Genomic DNA, 27,219 nt, shown 5'->3' with positions numbered 1-27,219 from the left:
TATGTCTGGATGAGAGAGGCCAGTTTTGCCGGAGTCCAGCTCCAGCCGGGGTGGGTCTCTCGTAGGAAAGGACGGCGTTGGCGAATGAGGAGACACAGACACAGGATCAGGTTGCAAGCATCTCCTCCTGACAGCCTCGGAGGAACTTTATTTATATGTTAGGATATTTTTGTTTTTCCATACTTTCGTAACATGTGATTATGTTTTTTTTTTACAATTTATCGGGATAATCTTAGATCATTCTCTGGATTACAGACATAGCCTTCTTTCATTTTTCTTTTGTAATGATTAACATGACCTTTATTGATTTCTGCTTATTGACTTTCGCTAAAACTAAAAAACAGTACGCAAAGAGAAAGGTGCTAGACAGAGTGTGACCATCTTGTTATTTTGTTCTATAGAAACTAATTCTTCGTGGAATTAGTTTCATTATGATTGCTTAGATAGGCGTAACTAAGATGAGTAGTCACTTTATCATGAAACCCCAGAAATATTCCCACAATTATAAAGATTGCCATAAACAAAATGAAAGAATAGCAGGAGCCAGCTGTGGAGTCTCCTGTTTTTCAGGATCGTCCCCCATACTTGGACCTTGTCAAACAGCATGAGTAGCTTGGCTTGCGCCACAGTTTCTTTGAGGATATTACTCTGCAAGTCCATTCATCCCTACTTAAGTCAAGTCTTCAAAGAAATGGAACCCCATTGCCAGATATTTACTTGTTCACCCTTCTCTGTCTTGGGTCTGTCTTAATTCACCTTTACTGTTTTGTGGCTTAAGGTCCAGATAGAAAGGTAGGTAAATTATCTGCAAGTGTTCTACACGTGGGGAGATGTATCAGGTAGAAGTTGTTGATTGCAAGCAACAGACTAATAAAACATGTATGTGTTAGAAGAATTTGCTCACCAGGTTTCAGAAGGCACAGAATCAGGGCTGTTTCCGGATCTCTGCAGCGGTCTTAGGAGGGTGCTGTGGAGACATTTTGCTTCATGTATTTGAGAGATGAATACGTTAACGTATTGTGGCAATGGCTTCATCTTAACATTTAAGTGTAAGTTAAAAGACCAAAAGGAGCCAAAAATCCAAATAAAAAAAGAACTTAACACACAGAAAAGAACCTACCACTCATATTTTTGGAAGGTAACTTGACTGTATATTTATAGCTAGAAAATGATCATGTCCTCTGATCAGTAATCTTAATCTTATAAAATTTAAAAAAATGTTTGTTAGTTATTAAGCTTATACTTTTGGCAAATTTTCAGAATGCATTTAACTTTGACTTTCATTTGGAGAATACTTTCAGAAATTATGATTCTGTGGAATTGCGATTTTTTTTTTTTTTTTGGAATAAGAACCAAGTTTATTTGTTCATTTCTTGCAGTTGAAGTATTCCTGGATGACATCCTTTACCTGAGACTCTTTGCCATAGTCCGTAACCACCACACAACTGCAACCAATCACTTTACGGGGTTTTCCCTCTCTGTCAATTTTACAGAGGCCTACCCATTCCCCTAGTTTCTTGTCATCAACTTTGATTAGGTTGATTTGGTGTTCAGCACAAAGGGCCTCCACCAACTTGACATACATAGGCTCATCACAGTTGGATGCAAGCAAAGACGGGCTTGGCGCTTGTCTAAGGCTTTGGCAGCTTCGCGAATTCCACGTGCTAGGCCATCGTGGACGAGGGCCATCTTCAGCACCTCTTGTAAAGCAGTTTTAACGTCCATTACACCTCTGGCAGCAATGCCTTCCTCCGCCTGGCAGTGGATTACAAGTGTAGCCAAAGTCTTGACTGTGCGCGACCTTCTGCCTGCGCGCGACCTTCTGCCTCCGCGCAACTCGTTGGCGGCAGGGAAAGAGCTGGAATTGCAAATTTAATCAGTATTTCAGAATATTTCTTGGATAGCTTTGTGCCTGCCCACGAGATTTAACACTCTCAATCAAATCTGTGACTTAGAGTTGCAGCAATACCTAAAGATGTACAGTCCGAGTCAGTGACTTAGGCAGAAAACCTTAATTCACAAAGGGCTGCGTTAAAGCCAGTTCCCTGAATCTGAGACTCACAGACATACCTCTGCCTTCAGCTAAGTGCACTTTAAACTTGGAATTGGAATCAGACTTAGCACCAAGTCTTGTGAAGTGAAAGGTCAGCTATTTAATGGTATAGTTTTAATTAAATGATAATGGCTCTTTGTGTTATATAAAAAGAAAGTAAGCAAGTTCCAAAATGGAAGACTGAATAACTAATTCTAATGGGGAGATCAGACTTAGGAACACAGACAGCAAAGTTCTTATTAATTACTTTTTTTAATGAAAATTTATTTTGTTCCATTGGCCTCTACATTAACTTTTATAATGGAGTGTATTTCCTATATTTATGTTAGGATTTTAATTACAGCAAATGTTGCTGAGTCATCTTACCCAGAATGTGGAAAACAGAACAGGAATACTGAAGACATATTGCTATTGGAAGTTAAGATAAACTGTAGTGATCATGAAAACTTGCTTTTCAGTATTCACTATTTTAGAAACAAATTTTTAAGTTAGATATCATATTAATTCAGAGTCAAAGTTATTTTTCCTTCAATATTGGCCATTTCCATCTCAAAACTGACAATGCTTCTCATTTCTGTAGATAGGGTTATAAATGTTCATTATTCAGTTTATGGTTACCATGGTTAATTTAAATCATAGGGACCAGAGCGACTTTGTGAAGATTCTCATGAAAGCAAAAGTAAAGACTGAGTCATCAGCAAAGCTAATGTGCACGGGAACAGGCGGATGCACTGTGTGAGTCTGTGTGAGCCAGTGCTGGGTGCTTCCCTCTTTTCAACGTTGATCTACCGACTGCCTCCCTTCTCAATTTCACCTTATATAAAAACTTGAAATCTGCCTTTTAGCCAAATTACTCTCTTGAAAATGTTCTGAGAAATCCAATGATTTTCTAATTGCTAGTGCCATGGATTTTTAATACATTTTTAACTGCAGTTTAACATAACATGTTGAAAATGCACAGATCATAACTGTACATCTCAATGAATCCTCTCCTCTAAAGGCAACCACTGTCCTTCCCTTTATGGTTTAGTTTTGCCTGAGTTTTGAACTTTATGTAAACACAATCACACAGTTCTCTCTTTCTGGCTTCTTTGTTCCACACTGTATTTTTAAAGTTCTTCTAAATTGTTAGATGGAGGTATTTATTTTCATTTCTGTACAGTGTTCTATTACAGAATATATCATAATTTATCCATTTTACTGGCAATTTGAGTTATAGCCAAGTTTTGGTCATTTTGAATGCTTCCGTGGACACTTTGGCACGCATATTTCTTTTGAGTTATATATTTAGGGGTGGACTGCTATTCCATAGGATGAATATTCCAACTTTCGTAGATGATGCCAAGAATTTTCTCAAAGTGGTTATAATAATTTAATTCCTCCACCAATAACGTATGAGGCTTTTCATTACACAAACATGTTATTTTGAGTCTTGAATTTAACTGTTTTGGTAGGTGATTAGTGCTATCTCATTGCATTTTTTATTTGTGTTTCCTGGATTACTGATAAAATTTGTCACTTTTCACAAATCTGTTGTTTGGATTTCTTCTTTTGTGCAGTACTGGTTCAGGGCTCCTGCTCATTTTTTTTTGTTTTTAATGCATTGTTTTTTCTTACTGATTTGTAGTTTTATGTATACACATATCTCCTCTCGGTCTGTGGCTTGACTTTTTACTGTTTTAACTGTGTCTTTTGATGAACATACATTTTTAATTTCAATCAAATCAAATTTGTCAGTTTTTTCTTTTACTGTTACTGTTAAGTGTGCGGGTCTGCCTTGTGTGAATAGAGGTCTCAGTTCTTGGATTCCCCACGAAAAGATTTAAGTGAGGATCTGCAATCAGATAAAGACAGCCAGAAGGAAAGTAGCAAGCACAAAGCAGTTTATTAGAGCAAATGCACACTCTCCAGGTGGGAGAACAAGCAGGTTTGCCAGGTGGAACCAGCCCCTAGGTTGTTTTGGGATTGGATGTTATTGCATCTTTCTCAGCTGGGAGGAGCTGGGAGGTACAGTGGGGTGGTCTCTTATGGAGGCTGCTTCCACCCATTGTCAGCCATTGACAAAGTTTGTATTGCAATTGTCATGGCCGCTGTACATCTCAGTGAAGCCCCCTTTCTCAAATGTATTGAGAGATGTAAAGCCCCCCTAATGCAAATGTATTATAATGAGTCTAAGGGTTACCTGGGCAGAGGTAGAAGGGGAGAGCACATGCTCTGCTCCTATGGCTCTTGGTCTGTCAGCCCTAAGGTCTTGGAAGCCACAGGGTGGGGATGTTGTGCCCCTGGGGTTCTGTTTATCACCAGCCTTGCCTCCAGCTCAGGTCTCTATCATTCCCCTTGGAGAACTTGGGACTCTGCCTCCCGTGTTCCTTCCACTGCTCACAGCTAGCTTCTACCTAACATCAGTACTTTTTACATTTTCTCATCCTGAAGGCATGAGAGTATTTCCTATATCGTCTCCTAAATGTTTTACTGATTTATCTTTTAGAAATCACTTTTGGACATTGTAGAATTAGAGATCAAGTCAAACAAGGCTTGTAGGGGTGTTATCTAGGAAAAGTGGAGATCTTCAGTTTGATATAAATGGTTCCAAATCAAGGGCTCAAGCAGTTTTTACTGGAAAAAAAAATTATATAGTCTCAGGTTCAGAAGAAGGGAGATATAAATAGCATTTTTCGGGACAATGATGATTGTTCATCCTGGCATCGGTGGGCTTTGTGATTTGCCACTAATTGGATTGCAGTTTCCTGAGTGTGCTAAGCAATGAATTGCTTTGGGATGTGAGGAATGAAAGCCCAGCTTCCCTGAAGACCATCAGGTGGAGCAGCATACCTCATTTTGAGGAAGGGCTTTGAAATCCTTCCTTGTAGGAACAGCAGCACATTTCAGCTAAAAGAAATAGATGTTTGGAGAAATCATAGTGCTGTTTTTTTCATAGTTGGATTTTTATCTGAATTCTGGTGTGTTTGTTACTGAATAGAAAATAAAATATGAGCCATTTAACTGAAAGAAAAAAGTATCAAGGAAATCAGCTTCATAATTACTTAAAATGGTATCTATTCTACAATTGTTCCTTTTTTTTTAAAAAAAATAACTCCTATCTTACACTTCCCAATTAGCAGTATTTTCATGGAGTAGCTAACAAATGAAATAAAACTATAGATATGGAGACAAATATACTGGTTCCTCTTGCCTTGTTAAATTGGTTTCCAAACAAAATGGTTTCAGTACTCTTAGTTGAAGAAATTATTAATAATGAGAGTAGTTGGGATTTCTGGAAAGGGGCAAGACTTGAATTGAGTCATGAATACGTATGATTTTAGTCATTTGAAAGGACTTGAGTGAAGGAATCACAGCAATGTGAATGGCACGGGTTGGGCTAGATCCTTGTTGGGTGGGTGATAGCAGGAGAGTTTCTGAATTTAAGTGAGGCCTGATTTGGAAGGCGTTGAAAAGGAGGCAGAGGTGTGTGCGTTTGATGTGTCCGGAAATGTGGGAAACTGTTGGAGAAATTGAAGAGTGATGAAAACCACGTTCCAGAAGGGCTAACTGTATGGTGGTGATTCTGTGGAGGGCCGGCCAGCTGAGGGTCTACATGGTCAGGTAGAATGGGCAGGTGCTTTCGAATCAGAAAAGCCTAGCTGTGCTCCGTGCTGTACCAGCTAGCCTCTCGGAGCCTCCATCTTCTTGTGTTAGTCAGTAATCATTTGCTGGCAAGTGACTGAATCTCAATTCAGTCTAGGCTTAAAAACAAAATCTATTGGACAATTGCTGGATTGACTGCCAAAGCGGAGGGATTGCGGAACAGCCAAGCCTGGGGAAAACATAAACTGAGGCAGCCGGGGGGCACTCAGGAAATGGAGCTAGAGATTTCTCTTTTCCTCTGTGGGGAAGGGCAGGGTACAGGGTAGCTTTCACTTTTCGCACAACCACAGTACTGGAGGGGGCTACTGGTCACTGCGTGCTCACTCTCTCTTCCCAGTTTCTCTAACAGAGAGAAAGGACTCTTTTCTTGGCTAGAGTGATTAAATTCTGAGAGAAGAATTTATGACCTAGCTTAGGATCTTAGGCAGGTTCCTCAACCTCTCTGTGCCTCCGTCGCCTCATCGGATAAATGAGAAAAGTACTGGGACCTGTCATAGGGTCGTTGTGAGGATGAAATGCCTTCAAACATTTACAACATTGGGAATGGTTGCCAGCACGAAACTGCTGTGGTGGTGGTGTCACTGCTGTTGGGGACGCCCTGGACCATCCCTGTGCCAGGAGTGTGTGGTTTCATGGTTGACCCCAACGTGCCTGGGAGGAGGGGGAAGGGCACTGTCATCCATACCATGAAATTGGGTGGGGAAGGGGCAATGCCCCACAGAATGGTGAGGGGAAGCCAAGGGCTGCCAGGCAGACAAAAATAATAGCTTTCCTCCATTTCTCATTTGTAAAAGCTTTGCAACTGAGTTGCAGTGCTACTGTTGAGAATTAATAAAAATGTATGTGAAGTGCCTGTCACACGGCAAGTCTGTGAGACACGTTTGCGCTAGACAACTGCACATGAATAAAACCAGGGCCTGGGCTGGATACCAGTAAGGGGAAGTAATGGAATGAATATTGGAAGGAAAATCTGATGGACTTGGATTGGTGTGTGGATTGTGTTGATGGTGGACGGGGGCGATCACTTCAGCTGTTTTGCCTTTTGGCTGCGCCTTATGACAAAGAGCAGTTGTATACACAGACGTTCCCATTAAAAATATGGGTTTTCGGGGCGCCTGGGTGGCTCAGTCAGTTAAGCGTCTGCCTTTGGCTTAGGTCATGATCCTGGAGTCCTGGGATGGAGCCCCAGTCAGGTTCCCTGCTCAGTGGGGAGTCTGCTTGTCCCTCTCCCTCTGCCTCTCCCCTCACTTGTTCTCTCTCTCTTAAATAAGTAAATAAAATCTTAATATAAACAAACAAACTATGAGTTTTGTTAGTTCCTCCCGTGGGTGGGAGGGTTGCTCAGAGGGTGGGAGGTGTATCTTGCAGTCTCTGCAGCTTGGTGCTATTCAGTCCGTGCTAATAGAGATTAAGGTCTCAGCATCCTGCAGGTCCTCTAGGACCCTGGGTTATGCTTCCTTCAAACAGAAAGAGTGACGTCTTCAGTCATCAGTCCCAGCAGAGAAAGCAGTGTGCATGGCTGGCCAGAGAGATATTGCTAATTGGTGGCAGAGGAGTCTCCCTTTCTATGAGGCTAAGAGGGTATTGTGGCTCTTACCAGTGCTACCGGATGATCCGGTCATTTACTCCTTTCTTCATACTAACGTTCACATTATTCAAAATCCAAACCAACATTTATAGCATCATATTACATTGTTCATAATTTTGGGCTATAGGCTTCCACTGATTAAATTACTACTGTAGTGGTCGTTTTTTTTTTTTTTTTTTAAATCCATTATATGGTGAATTGAAAAGGAGAATCAGATGTAAAAGAGATCATCTCAGACCTTCCCCAGGCTCAGAAATGAGAGAGAGGCATGAGTCAGGGATAATTCCAGGTTTTTAAAGCTTCAGCTAAGAGGTGGGAAAATACGTTTTCATTTCAAACTCTTTGGAATGTTCAAGTAAACACACCCTCAAAGATCTTTTTGTGTATGATGTCCTCAAAATGAGGATGAAAAACTACAAATTCCAGCAAAACAGCATTGTGACATTGCTCTGAAAAGATTTTGTGAAAGGAGTTGTGTAAAGATTTGATCGACATAGATTATCCCTGCAGGAAAGAAAAAGCCTGGGAAGAGAAAGAGGCAGAGAAAATGGAACTTCTGATTTGTCCTACAAGTGCATAGCAGACCAGAGGGGTTCAAAGAGAGGAGATTGGGAACAAAACGCGGAAGGTAAAATGCAGGGGGTAGAAAGAGAGTCTGCAGAGGGCTCTGTAAAACAGGAGGTTCTGAGATCTCTTTGCCTCCAGATGATACTCTCCAATGCGTACAAAAGTGTGAGAGGGGTTCTTATTTCAGAGTGGTTTATTTGACCTCCTGTTTGGTGCTTATGACATTCATTGACCAGAGCTTTACCTAACTTTTACTATTTCTTATGATCTTCATCATTCCTGGGGCTGCCATTTGTACACCCGCCCCTGCAACACACACACCTGTGTCTGTGTGTATAAATGTTATAATTGTGTTAGAGAAGAAACAAAGCAGTGCTGGTCACACGCATTTGTGGTGTGTGCTTATGGAACATATACCTCATTCACTCCTATATCAGTTTCATGTTCACTTTATTATTAATACATCAGTTCACTTTGTACTCTGAGTCTTCTAAATTAGCTAATTGTATTGATCAAATGAATTCATAATCACCAGTCACCGTCCTAATTAATTAATAGCAGCAGGAGCAATAACAATTTGCTGCCTCTCTAGTGTTTTACAGTTTACAGAGCGCTCTCGCAGATTTATCTTCTTTGATAAATGAGCTTGCAGTGTGTGTTGCATCCATTCAACCAGCCCGTTAGGCAGAAAAAAATGCCCTCTTTAAGTGAGGGTATCTCTTTTCTCACAACCACAGAGAATGACCTCTGTTCCAAGGCCTATTTCAATAAATGACATGGAGATTTTAGTTATAAATACAGACTAGCTGAAACCAGGAATCTCAGATAAAGATTTATTTCTAGAAATACATATACATTTCCCTAGAATCAGGAAGTAACCAAATTTGACACAGAGAATGTACATAGAATTGAATATAAATTTATAGATATCTGTATCCAGCCCTCCTCTCCTACTTTATAGGGCTTTCTTCCTTTAACATGAATGGCATGGGGCAGTCATTTTTGCTTTCACATGGTAATGGCCAGTATCCCTATTCCACACATGGACCAGCAGCCCCATCCCTTCCCACTTTCCTAGAGATTTGGGGCCCTCCTCCTCATCTCTTGCTTTGAGTTCCTGCTTGCACCAAGCTCTTGATCTCTGTGTCTTGCCTTCTGCAGCTGGTCTCTTCTTTCTGCCCCACATCAACACAAATATGGAACAGTCTGCTTCTCTGCAATCCCACAAAGTTATGCGAACACAAGTCTCTTGCAGTTAGTAGGGTAGTATTGCAGGTTTGGGGACATGGAGAATCTAAGAGGCAAAGGGCAAGGCATCATATCACGGCACAGCAAACAAGACACAAGAGTAATCCTTCTCAAACCTGGTTTATAAGTGGATCACTTGGAGATCTTGTTAAAATACGGATTTGGATCCCGTGCGACTGGGGTGGGGCTTTAGATTTTGCATTTTTTTTTTTTTTAAGTAGGCTCTGTGCCCAGCTTGGAGCCCAGTATGGGACTTGAACTCATGACCCTTAGGTCAAGACCTGAGCTGAGATCAAGAGTCAGACACGTAACGGACGGAGCCACCCAGGCATCCCAAGATTTTGCATCTCTGATAAGCTCCAGGTGCTGCTGCAGCTGCTAGGATAAGAACTCTGCATTTAGAAACTTTGGCGTGCAGCACTCTAACTCTGCTTATCTTATTTTCATTCTCTGCTATGTTGGCATTAAGAACATACTGGAGACCTCAGGCATCCTGCTAGCATTAAGAAAAAAATTGTTTTATAAGTGTATGAGGAAAGGAACTATTTTACTCCATAGAGTTCTGATTTAGGTAAGAAAAAAAAATAGTCTCTATTTTCCTCATCTGTAACTACTGACCTACCCATCATAGCTCTAGCTACTTGAAGGTTCTATTTAACTAGAGTATAAAACCAATATGCATGATAACGAGTCGTCCCCAAACAATATAAAAGAATTGACCTTGATCGAATCAGGAACTCACCAATAGTGAGTGGTTGGTATTGCCAACTCTAAGCATAACCCCGTAGGGGCAGGAATTACATGAAAGGAAAAAGCTCTAGATCAGTGTCATGGTTAAGGGTAGGGGCTGGAGCCAGAGTGCGAGGGTTAGAATCTTAGCTGCCCTGATTAGTAGCTCTGTGGCCTTGGCAGAGCCACTCCATACAGCAGTGGAGGGTGTATAATGGTGCCCACTGGAGTTGGGTGGTATACAACTTGCAAGTATATGTATAGCCCTGGACCTTGGGCACCTCTTGAAATTATTCTCTCTTTTTCCTTATTTGTAAATGGAGGCAATAAATACCAACTTCCTAGAATTGGGGAAAGTTTTACATGACTTCATACTTACTAAGTGTCGAGGACAGAGGCTGGCCTATGGTAAACATTCAGTAAATTCCATGTTGCCATTAATTTTCTTTACGATGTAGGCAAAAGGGCAGTAGGGATTTCCATGAAACAGGAATTTTTTTGTGGCTTTTGAAAGACGTAGGAAATCAAGATTAGAGAGAAAAGAATATTTGATGTATGTCCTTATTATTAATACAACTCTACTGAGAATTAATAAAACAAAATACTTAGACAATTAATAATTTTGACCCCAAATATCCAGCTTCAAGTCTCTTATGTCAGAATGAGGGACAGTCTGTTTGCCTAAGAAGAAATCAGGTCAGGATCAAGAACAGTAGAAATAGCTAAAGGAGAGAGATGTGGGAAGGCTTTCATTCAACATTATTTGACAAGTATTTATTGAACACAAATGATAGGTGCCAGAGATACAGTGAGGAATGAGATTACAAGGTCTTGCCCTCTGAAACTGATTTATCATTCAGCCAGAAAGGCAGACAGGAAAATAAGCAATTACAGTGTGATGAGTGCTGTAACAGGAAGGACAGGGTGATTGAGGGCAAGCATTTTCTGTTTCAGCCTAGGATTTGCTGTGTTTTTCTGAAAAATTTGAAGGGATATGTTTAAAAACATTTTAATGGTAACAATTGAAAGGGAGGTAAATTGTGACTATAGAATACCCTCATCCTAAGGTTTCCCATGGGTCATGCTCCCCGGAGCATGTGACTGCCCAGGCCTGCCCTCCATGCTCATACCCTTGGCGTTCCTTCACCTCCCACATGTTAAGGATCAGGTTGGGAAGAGGGTACGTGTGATAATTTCCTGTTGCAGTGAAAGGTAGTTTGGGTTAACTTGGTGAGGGTCCTGTCAAAGTAATAGACTATTTGTTCTCTATCAGTGAGATCCCAGAGAAGACAGGGAAATGACCAGAGGTTCCTGAAGAAACTCAGCCAACTAGCTTCATTCTTAGACTTTGTCCTCTTGTTCCTTCACTCTTGGACCAGGTCTTTGCATTTTCCTTTTTGCTCCAGAACTCAGGTTGACTATCTCTGGTGCAGGAAGGGATACCCTATGACTTCCCTCTCCACCTCAGCCAGGCTCTCCATCCCATTCTTGAGTAGACTCTTACCCCTACTTGACTCATATCAGCCTCATTTCAGTTAGAAAAGCTTTCACAGCACTATGACTTAAGACCCCGCCCACAGATTCTCTTAAGTGTTGATCTGTGCATCAGTCATACAAAGAACATTTTCTGTAGCTTTTAAGGAACCAGTACTGAGACTGCATCTATTACAGGCATATCCCAGAGATGTTGCAGGTTTAGTTCCAGACCACTGCAATAAAGTGAATATCACAATAAAGTGGGTTGAATGAAATTTTTGGTTTCCCACTGCATAAAAAGGTAAAAAATGTGCAATAACATCATGTCTAAGAAAATGTATTAGCCTTAATGTAAAATACTTTATTGCTAAAAAATACTAACCATTTGAGCTTTCAGTAGGTCATAAACTTTTTACCGGTGGGGGGGTCTTCCCTCAGGTTGATGGCTGCTGACTCATCAGGGTGGTGGTTGCTGAAGGTTGGGATGGCTGTGGCAATTCCTTAAAATAAGACAATATGAAGTTTGCTTCATTGACTGACTCTTACACGAGTAATTTCTCTATAGCCTGCAATGCTGTTTGATAGCATTTTACCCACAGAAGAGCTTCTTTCAAAATTGGGATCTCCTCACAGCCTACTGCTGCTTTGTCAACCAAGTTCATGTAGTATTCTAAATCCTTTGTTGTCATTTCAACAATCTTCACAGCATCTTCACCAGGAGTAGATTCCATCTCAAGAGACCACTTTCCTTGCTCATCCATAAGAAGCCACTCCTCATCGTTAAAGTGTTATCGTGAGATTGCGGCAAGTTAGTCGTATGTTCAGGCTCCACTTCTTGTTCTGGTTCTCTTGCTATTTCTACCACATCTGCAGTCAGAACACACAGAACATTTATCGATTGAGTTTGCCATTTTATAGGAACATGGTTCATGGTACCCCAAAATAATTACAAGAGTAACATCAAAGATCACTGATCACAGATCACCATAACAAATACAATAATAATGAAAAAGTTTGAAATACTGGGAGAATTACCAAAATGTGACCCAGAGACATGAAGTGACCGAATGCTGTTGGAAAAATGGCGTCGATAGACTTGCATGATGGAGGGTTGCCACAAACCTTCAAATGCAATATCTGTAAGAAAACACAGTATCTGAGAAGTGCAGTAAAGTGGAATGCAATAGAACGAGGCATGCCTGGACATTACTCAGTAAAGATCAGTGTGATTTCTTCCAGAATGTACTGCCAGGCAGGTGATGGTCCTGGAAGGAGTGATAGAGAATCACAGCTGTGAAGCCACCTGCCTCAGCTGCAAGGAAGCTCAGAGCTAAATTTAGTACTCAGGCAGAGGATTATATCACCCTCACTTTCCTTTTTTCCTATTAATTTAAATCTCTGTCTTAATTTAACCTCCCTGAGTATATATGTATGTGCCTTTTCTATAAGAAGACTGGATTCCATGATGGTAATAGGAAAGTTGTAAATTATACATGTATTTTAAAAATAGTAATATATTTGATAATGTCTCTACCATTTTTCAAGTCACTCAGGCCCAAATCTTGCAATCCTCTCCCCTCCCTTCATTCCCTAAAACTATGTCGTATCAATTTTTTTCTCTCGCAAATCCTGAGAGCCGATTTTTCCTCTATCACCACCACCCCCACTGAAGTTCAGGCTCTCACTATGTTATGCTTAGATTATTCTGCCATCCTCCTGTCACACTCTGAAGTATGTCACCTTAAGTCAAGCCTCAGTATCCACATTCCGTAAGTGCTGACTTCATCAGGCCACTCCTATGCTCACAAACTTAAACTGATTCTCAGTTTCTTTGCTAAGTTTTATTTTCATTGCCAGGTCCTTGGGCCATCGTTGTGTGTCTGTCTGACCTTTCTTCCTTTAACCTCTATTATCCAAACTCCATTCTTGTCTAGCTTGTTTCTTCACTGCCGGATGCCCGTCTCCCAACCTTTGCTCATGCGTCTCTAACCAAGGATGCTTTCCTTCTCTCCCCTCCTCATCTGAGATGCCTTTTTCCTTTTTTAAGTATTATTTAACAAGTGACATCAGAGTTTGTCTGAGAGAGAGAATCATCTTTGTTTAGGGAACATGTAAGAACAAAACTTTGATAAGCTGGTTGGGTGAAAAATGGGACCTTAAGGGCATGGGTCAGTAGTGGCTAAGGCAGAAAAATGCCTGCTGGCTCTGCATGAGAGACAGAATGGGAAGGGGAGAGAGCAGTTGTTGGGGGGGGGGTGGCGGCAAGCAGAGGAGAGTAAGGGGTGGTGGTGGCAAGCAACAGGTGGAATGCTTTAAGAACAGGGAAGTTTGATTTTCACTTTGAAATTACTTTCTTTGCTCTACTGGAAGCCCCCTCTTCCATTTTCCCCAACCTTCACTTTCATTTGCTCTCTGCGCACAAGCCTAGTATGAGGGTTTCCTGATAGAAACCACAGAAACGGGTTGTTTCATGTGTGATTCAATGTAGCATAGAACAACTGTTTTCTCTTGAGCTAGATTTCAAGCTCATGGAAGGCAGGAGTTACAATGTATTTCCCTTCAGAATTCTCCACAGGGCCAAGCACAAAGCTGGGCAGTCACATACCCAGTTTACCAATGATGAAAGTAGGAAAGTTGTACTACTTGAAGTAGATAGGATGAGCAATTCTCAGGTACATTTACAACTGGCACAGTGGTTAACATACCCACTTGTAAGAGGAAAGTCAAATGTTGTAAAACCTGTTTTTTTAGGAAGTGAGTGTAAATATTCTCATTTATAGCAGAGGTTGGCAAACTTTTTCTGTAAAGGGCCAGATAAAAAATATTTTTGGGGGCACCCGGGTGGCTCAGTCATTAAGCATCTGCCTTCGGATTGGGTCATGATCCTGGGATCGAGCCACACATCGGCTCCCAGCTTTTCCCTCTCCCACTCCCCCTGCTTGTGTTCCCTCTCTCGCTATCTCTCTTTCTGTCAAATAAATAAATAAAATCTTTAAAAAATATATTTTCGGCTTTCTTGGCAATAATGTCTTTGTCATAGCTACTCAACTTCACCCTTGTAATGTGAAAGCAGTCATACACAACAGGTAAAGAAATGACCATGGATGTGTTTCAATAAAACTTTATGGACACTGAAATCTGAATTTCACATACCTTTCATGTCTAATGAAATATTGTTCTTCTTTTGATACTTTACAACAACTTAAAAAATGTAAAAACCATTCTTCATTGGTGGGCTGTATAAAAACTGGTAGTGGGCAGGGCCTTGGTGGGTAAACCCTAATTTAGAGAATCTATCTTGCTTACTTAGGTACTTAACGAAGTAAGCTTTTATTTTTAAAAATCTACATTCCGGGAATTCCATGCATAATTTTGTTTGAAAATAAAGTTTCCCTGCTTTATACAAAGTTTGAGAGCTCTTGGTAATGATTTTAGACCACCATCAAATGGTTTTATTTCCCTTGAGCCATTATCAAAACTATGAAGTGTGCATCAGCACTAGCAACTGTAAATGACTCAGACACATGGGTCGAGAGAGAACACATACAGGGTATGAATACCCAGGCATTTGTATATCAGAGGGCTAAATCACAGAGACTGGGTTTTTTCCCCCAAATCTGTAGAACAGTTGGAGACTGTTTCAATTAACTACTTAAATGTATGCCCATTTGCATCTTAGCCAGTGTTGGAGGACTTAAAATCTGTCTACATTAAATTTGTGCAACATCCCTGAGCTTGGTGTCTGGTAGCTTTAGGAATATTATGTAAGCTTTTAAGCCAAAATTCAAAAGAATATTTTGGCTTCAGACTGAAAATAATGCAAGGTTGTTGTTTTCTTATAGAAATTCCTAAAGTTAGGGCTTGACTTGCCTAGGGAAGAAATTCATAATTCAGTAGACCCTGTTAGTTTTCCTGAAGCCCAGAAAAGCTTGAGTTTAACTCATATACTTACACCCATCAAACTTTTATTTTTCTTTTCTCCTACTGGGGTCATTTAGCTCTAAAATCTCATTAACCATTTTCATAATGATACCACAATATACTGCAGGGATTATTGTAAACATTAAAAAAACTCATTCTGATAATTCATTTTACATTGATTATACTCCTGACTCACCATGGTTACAACACATTCTGTTCTAAATTTGTCCACAAGGCCTAGAGAAAAACTGAAGATAGAAAAAGATAATGATACCAGGAAAGTGAAAATACACTTCAGTAAACCCCTGGAAAAGAGGCATAGATATTATCACACCAAATTAATGCAAATGTACTAGGTCCCTCAAGAGAACTAAAGATGACATGATTCATAACCTGATTGCCTCCTGGTGTATATCAATATGATTTCCCTTCTTATTGCTATAGTGAATTGTATTTGGAAAAGATAACAATTTCATCTAGTTTAATGGTTTTTCTTTCTATTATGAGTAACATTTAATCTTTTTGTGTTAAATAAAAATGAGTGCAGTTCATAGCACATTTAAGTTAACCAAAACAGTAAAGAAAATTTGAGGAAAGAAAGGAAACAGTTATATTTCTCTTATTAAAACTGTCATTCTTCTAGATTCTTATGGTCCCTAGATGTTCCTCACACTATCACAGTGGTAAAACTATCAGAAAAATGTACTTTATCTTCTAGCAGTATGCATTCAGATCTAGGTGCGTATGTATAAAGTTGAGAATAAATGTTAATTAGAAAAGTTGTGTTTGATTTTCAAGCCATTAGAACCAATACTGACAGAAGAAGGAAATGTAGTTTTTCAACTAGAAGCAAAGTTACCAGAAGGACAGGCAGAAACCAGACAAGTTTGGGCCCCCACTGTGTGTATGGGTGATGGATAATTAGTGTCAGTTCGGTTGTGAAAATCCAAACTGCTTTGTTAATAAGTAAAATTATAATGTGATGGTTGACTTTTTCATCTTTTTCAAGCAGTTAATTTTACTTAGCTACAACCTGTGTAACACAGTGATTGGAAGTGTAAGGTTATGAATGATCATAAATCAAAGAGAGGGAGAAAGACGAGAGAAAAGAAAGTGTCTGATGTTGGCCCCTGGGAATGGTTGGATAATCTTTTCCCCCCAGTGTCGAGTTTTGAAGCTTCCAGTGACTATAAAATTCACTCAGTTGAAGAGGATGAAAATCAATTTTCATTTTACAAGCTTGTCAGGCAGATTACCAAGCAGCTTGGGGGATTGTTTGTTTGTTTGTATTTATGTTTTCAGTCAACACTAGAATTAATTTTAATTGTACATAATTATATTTAAGAGGTTTTATTTTTTTAAGAGGTTTTAAATATTAAAGCCACAGTGCAATGCTTCTGATTACTTTCTTCCCAGTCTCTACCCAGAGCCCTAAGTGGGACATGTGGGGAAAATAAATGTTTTAAATGTTAAAAATTATTTTAGAAATTCTTTTTTAGTTATTTCTCTATTCAGTCATAGTTAAGACAGGGATCAACAAATTGTGACTCATGGGTCAGATTAGGTCAGCCACCTGTTTTTGTAAGGCCCATGAGCTAAGTATGCTTTTATATTTTTAAATGGTTGAAAGTAATAAAAAGAAGAATAAGATTATCCCAACATTTTTCACTTGAAAATAATATGAAATTCAAATGTCTGTGTTCATACTAAAGTTTATTAGAACATGGTCATGCTAATTCATTAACAAATTGTCTTTTGCTGCTTTTGCACTATAACAGTGAGTTAAGTGGTTGAAACAGAGACCTGAGATCCACAAAGCTTAAAATATTTATTATCTGGCTCTGTAGAGAAGGTTTGCCAACCTCTACTCTAGGGTAGTCTTGTCCACAAACTGTGCATATAATTTAAAGAAAGGACAAAGGAAAGAAAAAACCAGCTATTGACTGATAACAACGAACATACATTGGCAATAGGCAAGTCTGTCTTACTGGTCTGTGAATGCCTGGCTGAGATGTTGGAATATGGCGAAGGGAATTAGAAGGAAAGAGAGGAGGCTTTATAGTGTTTAGGCTATATCTATTTTTTCTTGTATATAATGAGATTGGAACTGGTTTCAACTTGATCTGTGATGTTTCACCCTTCTTTACTAGAACACCCACTGGCTCATAAACAACTACAATTGTAAGTGAGGATACTTTATAACTTGTAAAGAATGATACAACTGTCAAGAATTAGAATATATTTTTAATATACCCATCCATAAAGATCATCTAATAAATGGCCTCAATCTTTTTTGATTGTGTGCCATCAGCAGCAAAATTTATGGTATGTAATTTCCACTCTTTTGTTAAAAACAGTTTTATTGAGATATGATTCATATACCATCTAATTTATCCATTTGAAATATATAGTTCAAAAGTTTTTAGTATATTCACAGATATTTGTAATCCCTATCACAGTCAATTTTAAAACATTTTTATCACCTCACAAAGAAACCCCATAATCCTTTACTTATCCCATTTTCCCATTTCTCCCAGCCCAATGCAACCACTAATATACATTTTGTTGGTATAGATTTGCCTCTTCTGGGCATTTCTAATAAATGGAATCATATAATATGTTGTCTTTTGTGACTAACTTCTTTCACCTAGCATATTGTCTGCAAGATTAATCCATGTTTTAGTATGTATCAGTACATGTATCAGTTCCTTTTGTGGCTGAATAATAGTCCAATATATGAATATACCACATTTTGTTTATCCACTCGAGCTGATGGACATTTGCATTGTTTCCACCTTTTGGCTTTTGTGAATAGTGCTGCCATAAACATTTGTGTATGAAGTTTTGTGTGGACATATGTTGTCATTTCTTTTGGGTATACTTTGTAGTAGAATTGCTGGGTTAAATGGTAACTTCATGTATAATTGTTTAAGGAACTACGGAAATGTTTTCCAAACTGGCTGCACCATCTTAGATTCCCATTAGCGGTGTATTTGAGTTCAGCTTCTCCACATTCTCACCAGCACTTGCTTTTATCTGACTTTTTAATTCTAACCATTCTAGTGGGTGTGAAGTGGTATCTTATGTGGTTTTGTATGTGTTTATCATATGACTAATGATACTGAACATCTTTTCATGTGCCTATTCGACACTTATACAGTTTCTTTGGAGAAATCTATGTTCAAATCCTTTGTCCATAAACCCCTTTAAATTGGTTAAAATGGGTATTAACCCATTTTATAAATGTATTACATAAATATATAAATTATGACTATATAAATGAAGTCCAGCTTATCAATTATTTCTTTCATGGATCGTGTCCTTGGTACTGTATCTAAAAGGCATCACCATATTTCAAAGTCATCTAAGTTTTCTTCTATGTTATCTTCTAGGAATTTTATAGTTTTGCATTGTACATTTGGGTCTATAATCCATTTTGAGTTAATTTTTGTGAAGGATGTAATGGTGGTGTGTGTCCAATTCACTTTTGGGCCTGTGGTTGTCACTTGTTCTAGCACTGTTTATTGAAAATACCAGCTTGGCTTCATTGTATTGCCATTGCTCCTTTGCCAAAGAAGAGTGGAGTACATTTAAGGCAGGTAGGTCTGTTTATAGGCTCTGTATTTTATTCCATTGATCTATCTGTCTATTCTTTGTCAGTACCACACTGTCTTGATTACTGTAGCTTTGTAATAAGTCTTGAAGTTGGATAACATCAGTCCTTCAGCTTTGCTCTTCTTCAATATTTTGTTGGCTTTTCTAGATCTTTTGCCTTTCTGTATGAGCTTTAGATCCACTTTGTTGATATCTGTTAAAAGAAACTTGCTAGGATTTTAATTGGGATTGCACTGAATGTATAGATCAAGTTCAGAAGAACTGACAACTTGACAATATTGAGTATTCCTGTACACGAACATGGAATATCTCTCCAGTTATATAGTTCTTCTTTGCTTTCATTCATTAGAGTCAAAGTTTTCATCTTATAGATCTTATATATATTTTGTTAGATTTATACCTAAGTATTTCATTTTTGGGGGGTGCTAATGTAAGTCATAATTTGTTTTTAATTTCACATTCTACTTCTTTGGTTTTGGTATAGGGGAAAGCAATTGACTTTTGTATATTCATCTTATATCCTGCAACCTTGCTATGATTGCTTATTGATTCTGGGAGGTTTTTGGTCATTTCTTTAGGATTTTCTGTGTAGATGATTATGTCATCTGTGAAAAAAAGCATTTTCATGTCTTCTTCCTAAATCTGTATACCTTTTATTTCCTTTTCTTGTCTTATTGCATTAGCAAGGACTTCCAGTTTGATGTTGAAGAGGTATGCCTTTCAACCAGATCTTGCCTTGAACTTGATTTTAGTGGGAAAGCTTCCAGTTTCTCACCATCAAATATGATGTTAGCTGTAGGTTTTTTGTAGATAGTCTCTATGAAGTTGAGGTGATGGATTACATTAATTGATTTTCAATTATTAAATCAACCTTGCATACCTGGGATAAATCTTACTTGGTAATGATGTATAATTCTTCTCATATCTTTTTAGCTTCAATTTTGCTAATATTTTGTTGAGGAATTTTGTCTGTGTTTTTGAGAGATATGGGTCTCTATAGACCAATATCTTTTTTTATATATAGTGAATTCTTCATTTCAGTTATTGTACTTCTCAACTGCAGTATATCCATTTGGTGTTTTTCTTTTTAATAATTTTTAAACTTTCTATTGGTATTCTCTTTTTGATCATACCTTCAAAGGTTGTCATACCTTCCTTTACTTTTTTTTTTATTATTATTATTGAAGTATAGGTGACATACAATGTTCTGTTTGTTTCAGGTATACAACATAGTGATTTGACAATTCTTTACATTATTCAGTGTTCAACACATTCCTTCACCACATTCCTTCACTTTGTTAATCATGATTTCCTTTAGTTTTGGAACATATTTACAATGATTACTTTGAAGCTTTTGTTAATTTCAGCATCTGGTTGGTCTCACAGGCAGTTTTTGTCACATGCATTTTTTTAAGATAATGATATATCTTTTTTTGTTAGAAACTAGACATTTTAGAAAATATATTATAGCAACTCTGGGTACTAGTCCCCCTCACCAGCACTAGCACCTGTTACTGTTATTTGCTTATTTGTTTAGTGGCTGGCTGGATTTTTTTTTTAGTGAAATCCATTTCCTCCCTCAGTATGAAGTCTCTGATATTGCTCCAGGGTGGGGGTGAGAAGGGGTAGAAGGGGTCGAGGGGTGGGAGGTATGTGCAGCCTTGAGTAGGCCATAATTAACCCTGGGTTTTGGCAGGGCTCTCTTAGATTGTCTTCTTCCTGACCACACCCATCTCTTAATTGCCAGTACTCTTGGCTGGTTGTTCTAAGTTTTCAACATGCCCTGGGGCATAAATTGCTTCATCATCTGATCCAGTCAAATTCAGTCTCCTTTGAAGGGATATGCCAGATGTCAGTGCTGAGACTTTTACAGAGCCTAGGAGGACTTCTCCCAGATGTCTCATCACAGCTGTCTTTTTCCTCTGACAAACTAGATGATGTATAGTTTAGCTTTTATCTCCAATGAGTCTATCAACCTCTTCCCAGTTGCCTTTCCCCACAACCTTCCCTGTTTTTGAGAGGATGCTTAGGCTTTAACTTCCCTACAATCTGTTAGAAATGAAATCAGTTACTTTAGAAAGAGATCTGGAGCTCTTTTACATCCTGATTCCCATTCTGAGCAAAATCTCTGAGTCAGAGCTTGAACTGGGGGTGGGGTCATTGTTGCTCTTCACTCAGAGTGATACCTTCACTGTAGGAGTTCACTGCTAGTGGAGGGGATGGCAATAGCTTCAGGTCATCTCATCTTGCCTCTCCAGGCTTGGAACCCCTGATTTACAAACTACAAATGAGTCATGGCAAAGATGATCTGGGCCCTACTATTCTTAGCACGCCGCACCTAGGATAGAGCCTGTATCCCACCAGGGGGCAATTGACACACATTCACTTCTTTGTGGTACTCATCCAGAACTTAGCTTCAGTAATAGATAACTGGGGGCAGGATGAGGAATGCTGACATCCTCCTTCTCCTGGGATGATAGCCCTCTAGCCAGGATGTGGTGGAGAAGGAACCATGTACGAGTCTGGAGAATAGTTTTTGTCTCATTGAACTGTGAAGGGATAGGAAAGAAGCAGGTATTACTTCAAATTCCATAAACTGTGTTGTTATAGCATTGTAGTGGATCCTGAATAAATGTTTATTTGCCGTATGCTCTTAAGACCATTCCCATTTTGTTTTAAAATAATTTTCATTGGGGCACCTGGGTGGTATAGTCCATTGAATGACCTACTCTTGGTTTTGGCTCAGGTTGTGATCTCAGGGTCCTGAGATAGAGCCCCACCTCCAGCTCTGCACTCAGAGTGGAGTCTGCTTGAAATTCTCCCTTTGCCCCTCCCACCTGTGCTCTCTCTCAAATAAATCTTAAAAAAAATAATAATAATTTTCACCTATTTCACTAGGGAGTGAGTCTGTGGAGCTTCTCACAGTGTCTTGCCAGAAGCGGAATTTGATTTTAATTAATTGGATATCTCACACACACATATATATGTATATATACACACACGTGCTTTACTAGGACAACATGCACATCATAAATAATTTACTAAAATACAAATTTTTAAATGAAGTAATTTAAATAAACTTTTAAAGAGATACTTTATATATATTCATGGTACAAAATATCTTACTGCTTTTATCAAAATATTATTATATCATTATATTTTAAGTGATTGCAATTATACTAATATTTTTAGTGAGAGTAATGTGATTGAAATGCTTCCTTATTTTTAAAGCCTTGGATCTATTTCAGTTTATTTGATAGTTGGTTTTAATAGTGCTTTAGCTGGAAAAACACCTAGGTCTAAATGGAAGAAGCACATCATTGGATGTACTTACTAAATCACTTCCAATTCTATTCAACAAGGAACCAAAGGCTTTTGTTGAAAGTTGACTAGTAAATTTCCATCTTCTATTATGCCCATCACTTGCTTTTGTAAACTAAATTAGATAGTTTTGCATTTTTATACATTTTTAAAAGGGGGTTCAAAAGCCAATGAAATTCTTTATTTTGAAAGATTTTAAAACAAATTATAAAGTTCTGTTTCTAATTTTTTAAAGTGTTCAGATATAAAAATTTGTCAGTGACAAATCACATTGTTTTGCCCCAAAGAATGCATAGCATGGGAAATATTTTCAAAATACTGTTTGTATAACACAATTTATTTTGAAAGAGTTTTCTTCAAAAAAAATCAGGTGTTCTCTGTTTTGTTTTTTAACCTTTAAAGAACAGGGAGATTAGGTGTGTTTATGTGTTTGAAAATATTTGATGGCTAGCATACTACTTAACAGCCACCTGTCATCACAGAGGTAGTCAGCACATTTGTCTCTGTAAAAGAGAAATGTCTGCCGTATATAAATCTGGCCGCTTTCTTAAGTGTGAGGTAATCAGCGAAACTCTAATTAAAATTTTAAAATTCACTATCAGCTACTCGTCTCTTTACAAAATATTAGTAAGATACCATATTTCAATGTCTTGTTTTTATATAAGTAATTACATTGCTACATGTTTTAGTACTATGTTCATTAGTGACTTTACTACTTTGCTTGTAATATTGACCTAGAATCATTTTTAAAAAATTATTCCAATTAAAGTAGCAGTTCTAACATAGTTTTCCTGCAAAACATTTTTTTCATTTTCATTCAAAACATACATTTTTCTAGGAAGCAATTTACTGTTAAGACTGTATCTTCTGTGATGCATCTTTTCTTTATTGACTCACAAAAAGGGAGCTCTGTATGTTGTAGAATTTAGAGACTTATCTTTAACAATTGTAGGTGTATATACTAATATTTCAAGTAGTATTCTTGGTTTTGTTTCTTTTCTTTCTTCTTTCTTTCTTTCTTTCTTTCTTGACTTCTTGACTTCTTGACTGACTTCTTGACTTCTTGTCAAATCTAATTTCATCATCATTTTTACCTTGCAGTATGGCTACCAAGGGCTTATACTAGGAATAGAAATACCAGGTCTGCCATTTTCTTACTGTTTGCCTGTATTTACATTATTAGGTCTGTCTTTATTCCCTCTTTTCTTTGCAGACATCTTTTTAAGCTGTTTATTTATTTCATTAAAATTATAGAATATAATCTGTAAACTCCCTTTCCCAGTGCACACAGCTATAATACATTGCATCACACTGAAAGCTAATGAGGATGAACATCACAGTTACCACCCCATTACCCTCCATTTCTTACCCCTCCTTTAAGACTTCTCCTGTCATATGGACAGACTCACATGTGGAAGGAATAAGGGCTCCACTGTCTCTCTCTGAATATTGAATAAAGCCTAATTTATTATTTTTAGGATAAAAATATAAGGTGGGGTCTTGATTTTCTTCTGTTTCCCGTAAGATTTTCTTATGTATCTCTTGGGCATTCACCTATCTTTGGAGAGCTAGGAAAAAACCTCACAACCCAGGGATTATTTTTAAAATGTGAATTTTAAAATGTGAACCCAGGGGTTATTTTTAAAATTCTAAAAACCGATGACATGTAGCAGTTCCTATTAACAGAAGGATTTGCTAACGTATCAAAGAGTTATATTTTACTGACTTTATATGGCACTTATTATGCACCAGGCACTATTTTAAGCAGTTTATACATATTATCTCATTTAATCCTTAGAATGATCCTGTGGAGTAAGCACAATTATTTATGTAGGGAACCGAGGCCCTGGAGCTGGGAGGCTGTTTGGTTCTTAACCAGTACACTCAGCTATCTCTGCCTATTGAACAGTTATTAGAAAAGTATAACCCAAGTTTGGAAGGCAAATGGCAAATCAAGTTCCAAACTTCCTCCTCACTCTCCACCAATTCCAAGGTTAGAAGTCCTTTTTTGCTTCATTCTAGGTTGCAAGTCCCCCATAGATTGTTCTGTTTTCTCAAAATAAGTCTGTAGGTCATGGTCTGGGAAGACAAGTGGAATTAGAATATTATTTTCTTCTGTTTAGAATAAACTCTGTTCTTAGGAAAACCAGGATTCAGGAGACAAAAGTTATTATAGGTTATTTTTTTAATTTTATTTATTTTTTTTAAAGATTTATTTATGTATTTAACAGAGAGAGAGAGAGAGCACAAGTAGGCAGAGCGGCAGACAGAGGTAGAGGGAGAAGCAGGCTCTCCACCAAGCAGGCTGCCCGATGCGGGGCTCGATCCCAGGACCCTGGGATCAAGACCTGAGCCGAAGGCAGCTGCTTAACCGACTGAGCCACCCAGGCGCCCCTATAGGTTATTATAGAAAAAAAAAGAGGCCCTCTGAACCCAGGTGGTGATTAGGAAAAACAAGAGAAGGAAGAAAACAAGTATGCTTTGGAGAGAAAGCAGAGTGGGCTGAATACAGTTCCTATATGTTTGGGGGTGGGGGAATAAGGTGAAGGATAGAAAATTGACAAAGACAAAAGAGAAAAGATTTGCCAACAAAATTAGGGGACTGAGAAGGAGGTGTAGTTTTTTTAACTTAATTTCATTTTTAAAACTCTTCTTGATTTCTAAAGCCCCTTTATTATGAGAAACAAATACCAAAGTAAAGATAATTATATGCATGACCCCCTGTGTGGCCATGACCAACTTCCACTCATGGTTAGTCTCATTTCATCTATATAACCATACTCCCTTTCCTGGCAGAGGTTTTAAAAGATAAAGCTCATACATCACATAATTTCATCCATAAATATTTTAGTATGTATCTTAAAAAGATAAGCTGTTTTAAAACATAATTTCAATACCATCATCACACCTAAGCAAATCTAGCAATAATTCCATAATATTATCAAATAATCAGTGTTCAAGTTTCCTTGATTGTACCATCAATTTTTCCAATTTGTTTGCATCAGATTCAACATAAGATCCAGAAGGTTGATGTGTGTCTTAAGTCTCTTTAATCTATGGGTTTGTTACATTTCTCTCTTGCTTTTTTAAAAATTGCAATTTATTTGTTAAAAAAGGGGGTGGGTATTGGGGAAATGAATAATTTGGTGCTGCTCACATTGCATTGGAGGTGCCAGTCAAACATCCAGAGGGAGCTGCATAGGCAACAGCCGGCAATGTGCGTCGGGAGTTTAGGTCAAAGCAAATTATATTGATTTGGTAAATATTTTTTTTTAAAGATTTTATTTATTTATTTGACAGAGAGAGACACAGCGAGAGAGGGAACACAAGCAGGGGGAGTGGGAGAGGGAGAAGCAGGCTCCCCGCAGAGCCGGGAGTCCGATGCAGGACTCGATCCCAGGACCCCGGGATCATGACCTGAGCCGAAGGCAGTCGCTTAACCAACTGAGCCACCCAGGTGCCCTGATTTGGTAAATATTTAAGCAAAGGTTTATATTGGAGCCATGGGAGCAGCTGAGATCTCATACTGAGAGGCCACAGTGCAAGAGGGCTGGATGAAGAACTGAGCTGTTGGGGTGAGAGTGAGAACACGCAGGGCCAGAACAAACCAAGGGAGCAAAGTGCTTCAGGAAACTGTCAACAGCGGCAGTCTCTGAACCAGGACTAAGGAGGATGACTGACACATGAATTCTAGTATACAGTTATCCTGGGAGCTCTGGCAGTGAAGAGGAGGGATAGTGCACAGTTTGGGGAATTGTGTTCTGTTTTACTTTAACAATATTGGAAGTCTGAGCTTGGTTTTGTAAGCCCTGGAGAAATACCCAGTGGAGAAGGAAGGACTTGTGGTCTCTCCCTGGTGATGGAGAGTCAGTGGAGACAGGAAAGAATCACTGACGGAAAATATTTTGGAGGTTGTGACTGATGGTGGAAGCAAGGACACATGAAGAGGAGTTGGCACTGGGAAGGCAGAAGGGAGATAGGATGGATAAAGGTCCAAAGAAACTTAAAGTGCAGAGGAAGGGAAGTTGAGGGAGCCAACATGGAGAGGGCTTCGTCTCCTGAGACTGAGAGTCTAGGTAAGTGAAGGTAAAATTTGGGACATGAAGAAAAGTAACCAATCTTTACTTCTGCTAACATAGTTCTCTTCTCCTAACCTTATAATACCAACCTGAAAGATGAAGAAGTGGGGAGTTAGGACTGCCAAATTAATGTCATGTCGGCTTTAGAGTTAATCCTGAAAGTTGTGCACGCTTCCTAGCTCTTGTAAAATTTCTCCCCTGCAATAAATTATCTTTTTGACTGGTAAATTTTGAAACATGGAGCAGATTTCACTGTTTGAACACCCTCTACCAACAAGGGAAATACTACTATTACAGGCTAAATTGTGTCCTCCCCAAATTCCTGACACCCAGTACCCCAGAATGTGATTGTATTTGGAGATAGGGCCTTTAAAGAGGAAAGTAAGGTAAAATGAGATCATATGATGGGGCCCTAATCCAAAATGACTGACATCCTTATAGGAAGAGAGGATTGGGACATGGAGAAACAGAGGGAAGACCAGATGAAGGCACATAGAGATCATCTGCAAGCCAAGGAGAGAGGACTTCTGAAGAAACCAATCCTGCCAATACCTTGGTTTTGGATTTCTAGTCTTCACCATTGTGAGAAAGTAAATTTGTGTTGTTTAAGCCACCCATTCTGTAGTACTTTGTTATGGTAGCCTTGGCTGCCATACATGTACCCTCTTGTGAAAGTCATTTGCATCCTTCAGACTTCAGAATATGGCTCCCTAGAGCAGTGGCCACAACTGCAGGAGTAGACACTCATTGCCTCAGGTACCACTGTAGTGGAGAGCGCAGTCCTGTCCCGTCAGGCTGAGTAAGTGCACTTTCTGAAGTCATCACAGCTCTCTCTGGAGAAATCACGGGAGCACAGCATCCTCCTGGGCAGCGTGCATTTAATAAAGGCTGATGCAATGTAGAAGAAAAAAATTAAAGGAAACTGATGTGCTGTTAAAAAGTAAAAATGGAATTTGGAGAGCGAATACATAAAAAGC

At 38.7% G+C, this 27,219-nt stretch overlaps 1 pseudogene; it reads right to left on the bottom strand.

Annotated features, from left to right (window-relative positions):
- Window positions 1-1,334: 1,334 nt before the first annotated feature.
- Window positions 1,335-14,466, bottom strand: LOC102737451 (small ribosomal subunit protein eS12-like; annotated as a pseudogene).
- Window positions 14,467-27,219: the final 12,753 nt, after the last annotated feature.

The sequence above is a fragment of the Leptonychotes weddellii genome, chromosome 12, assembly GCF_054177405.1.
Source record: "Leptonychotes weddellii isolate Sample4059 chromosome 12, ASM5417740v2, whole genome shotgun sequence".
NCBI classification, from domain to species: Eukaryota; Metazoa; Chordata; class Mammalia; order Carnivora; family Phocidae; genus Leptonychotes; species Leptonychotes weddellii.
Note: the sequence above shows the minus strand (reverse complement) of the source record. Positions and strands in the feature narration are given on the sequence as shown.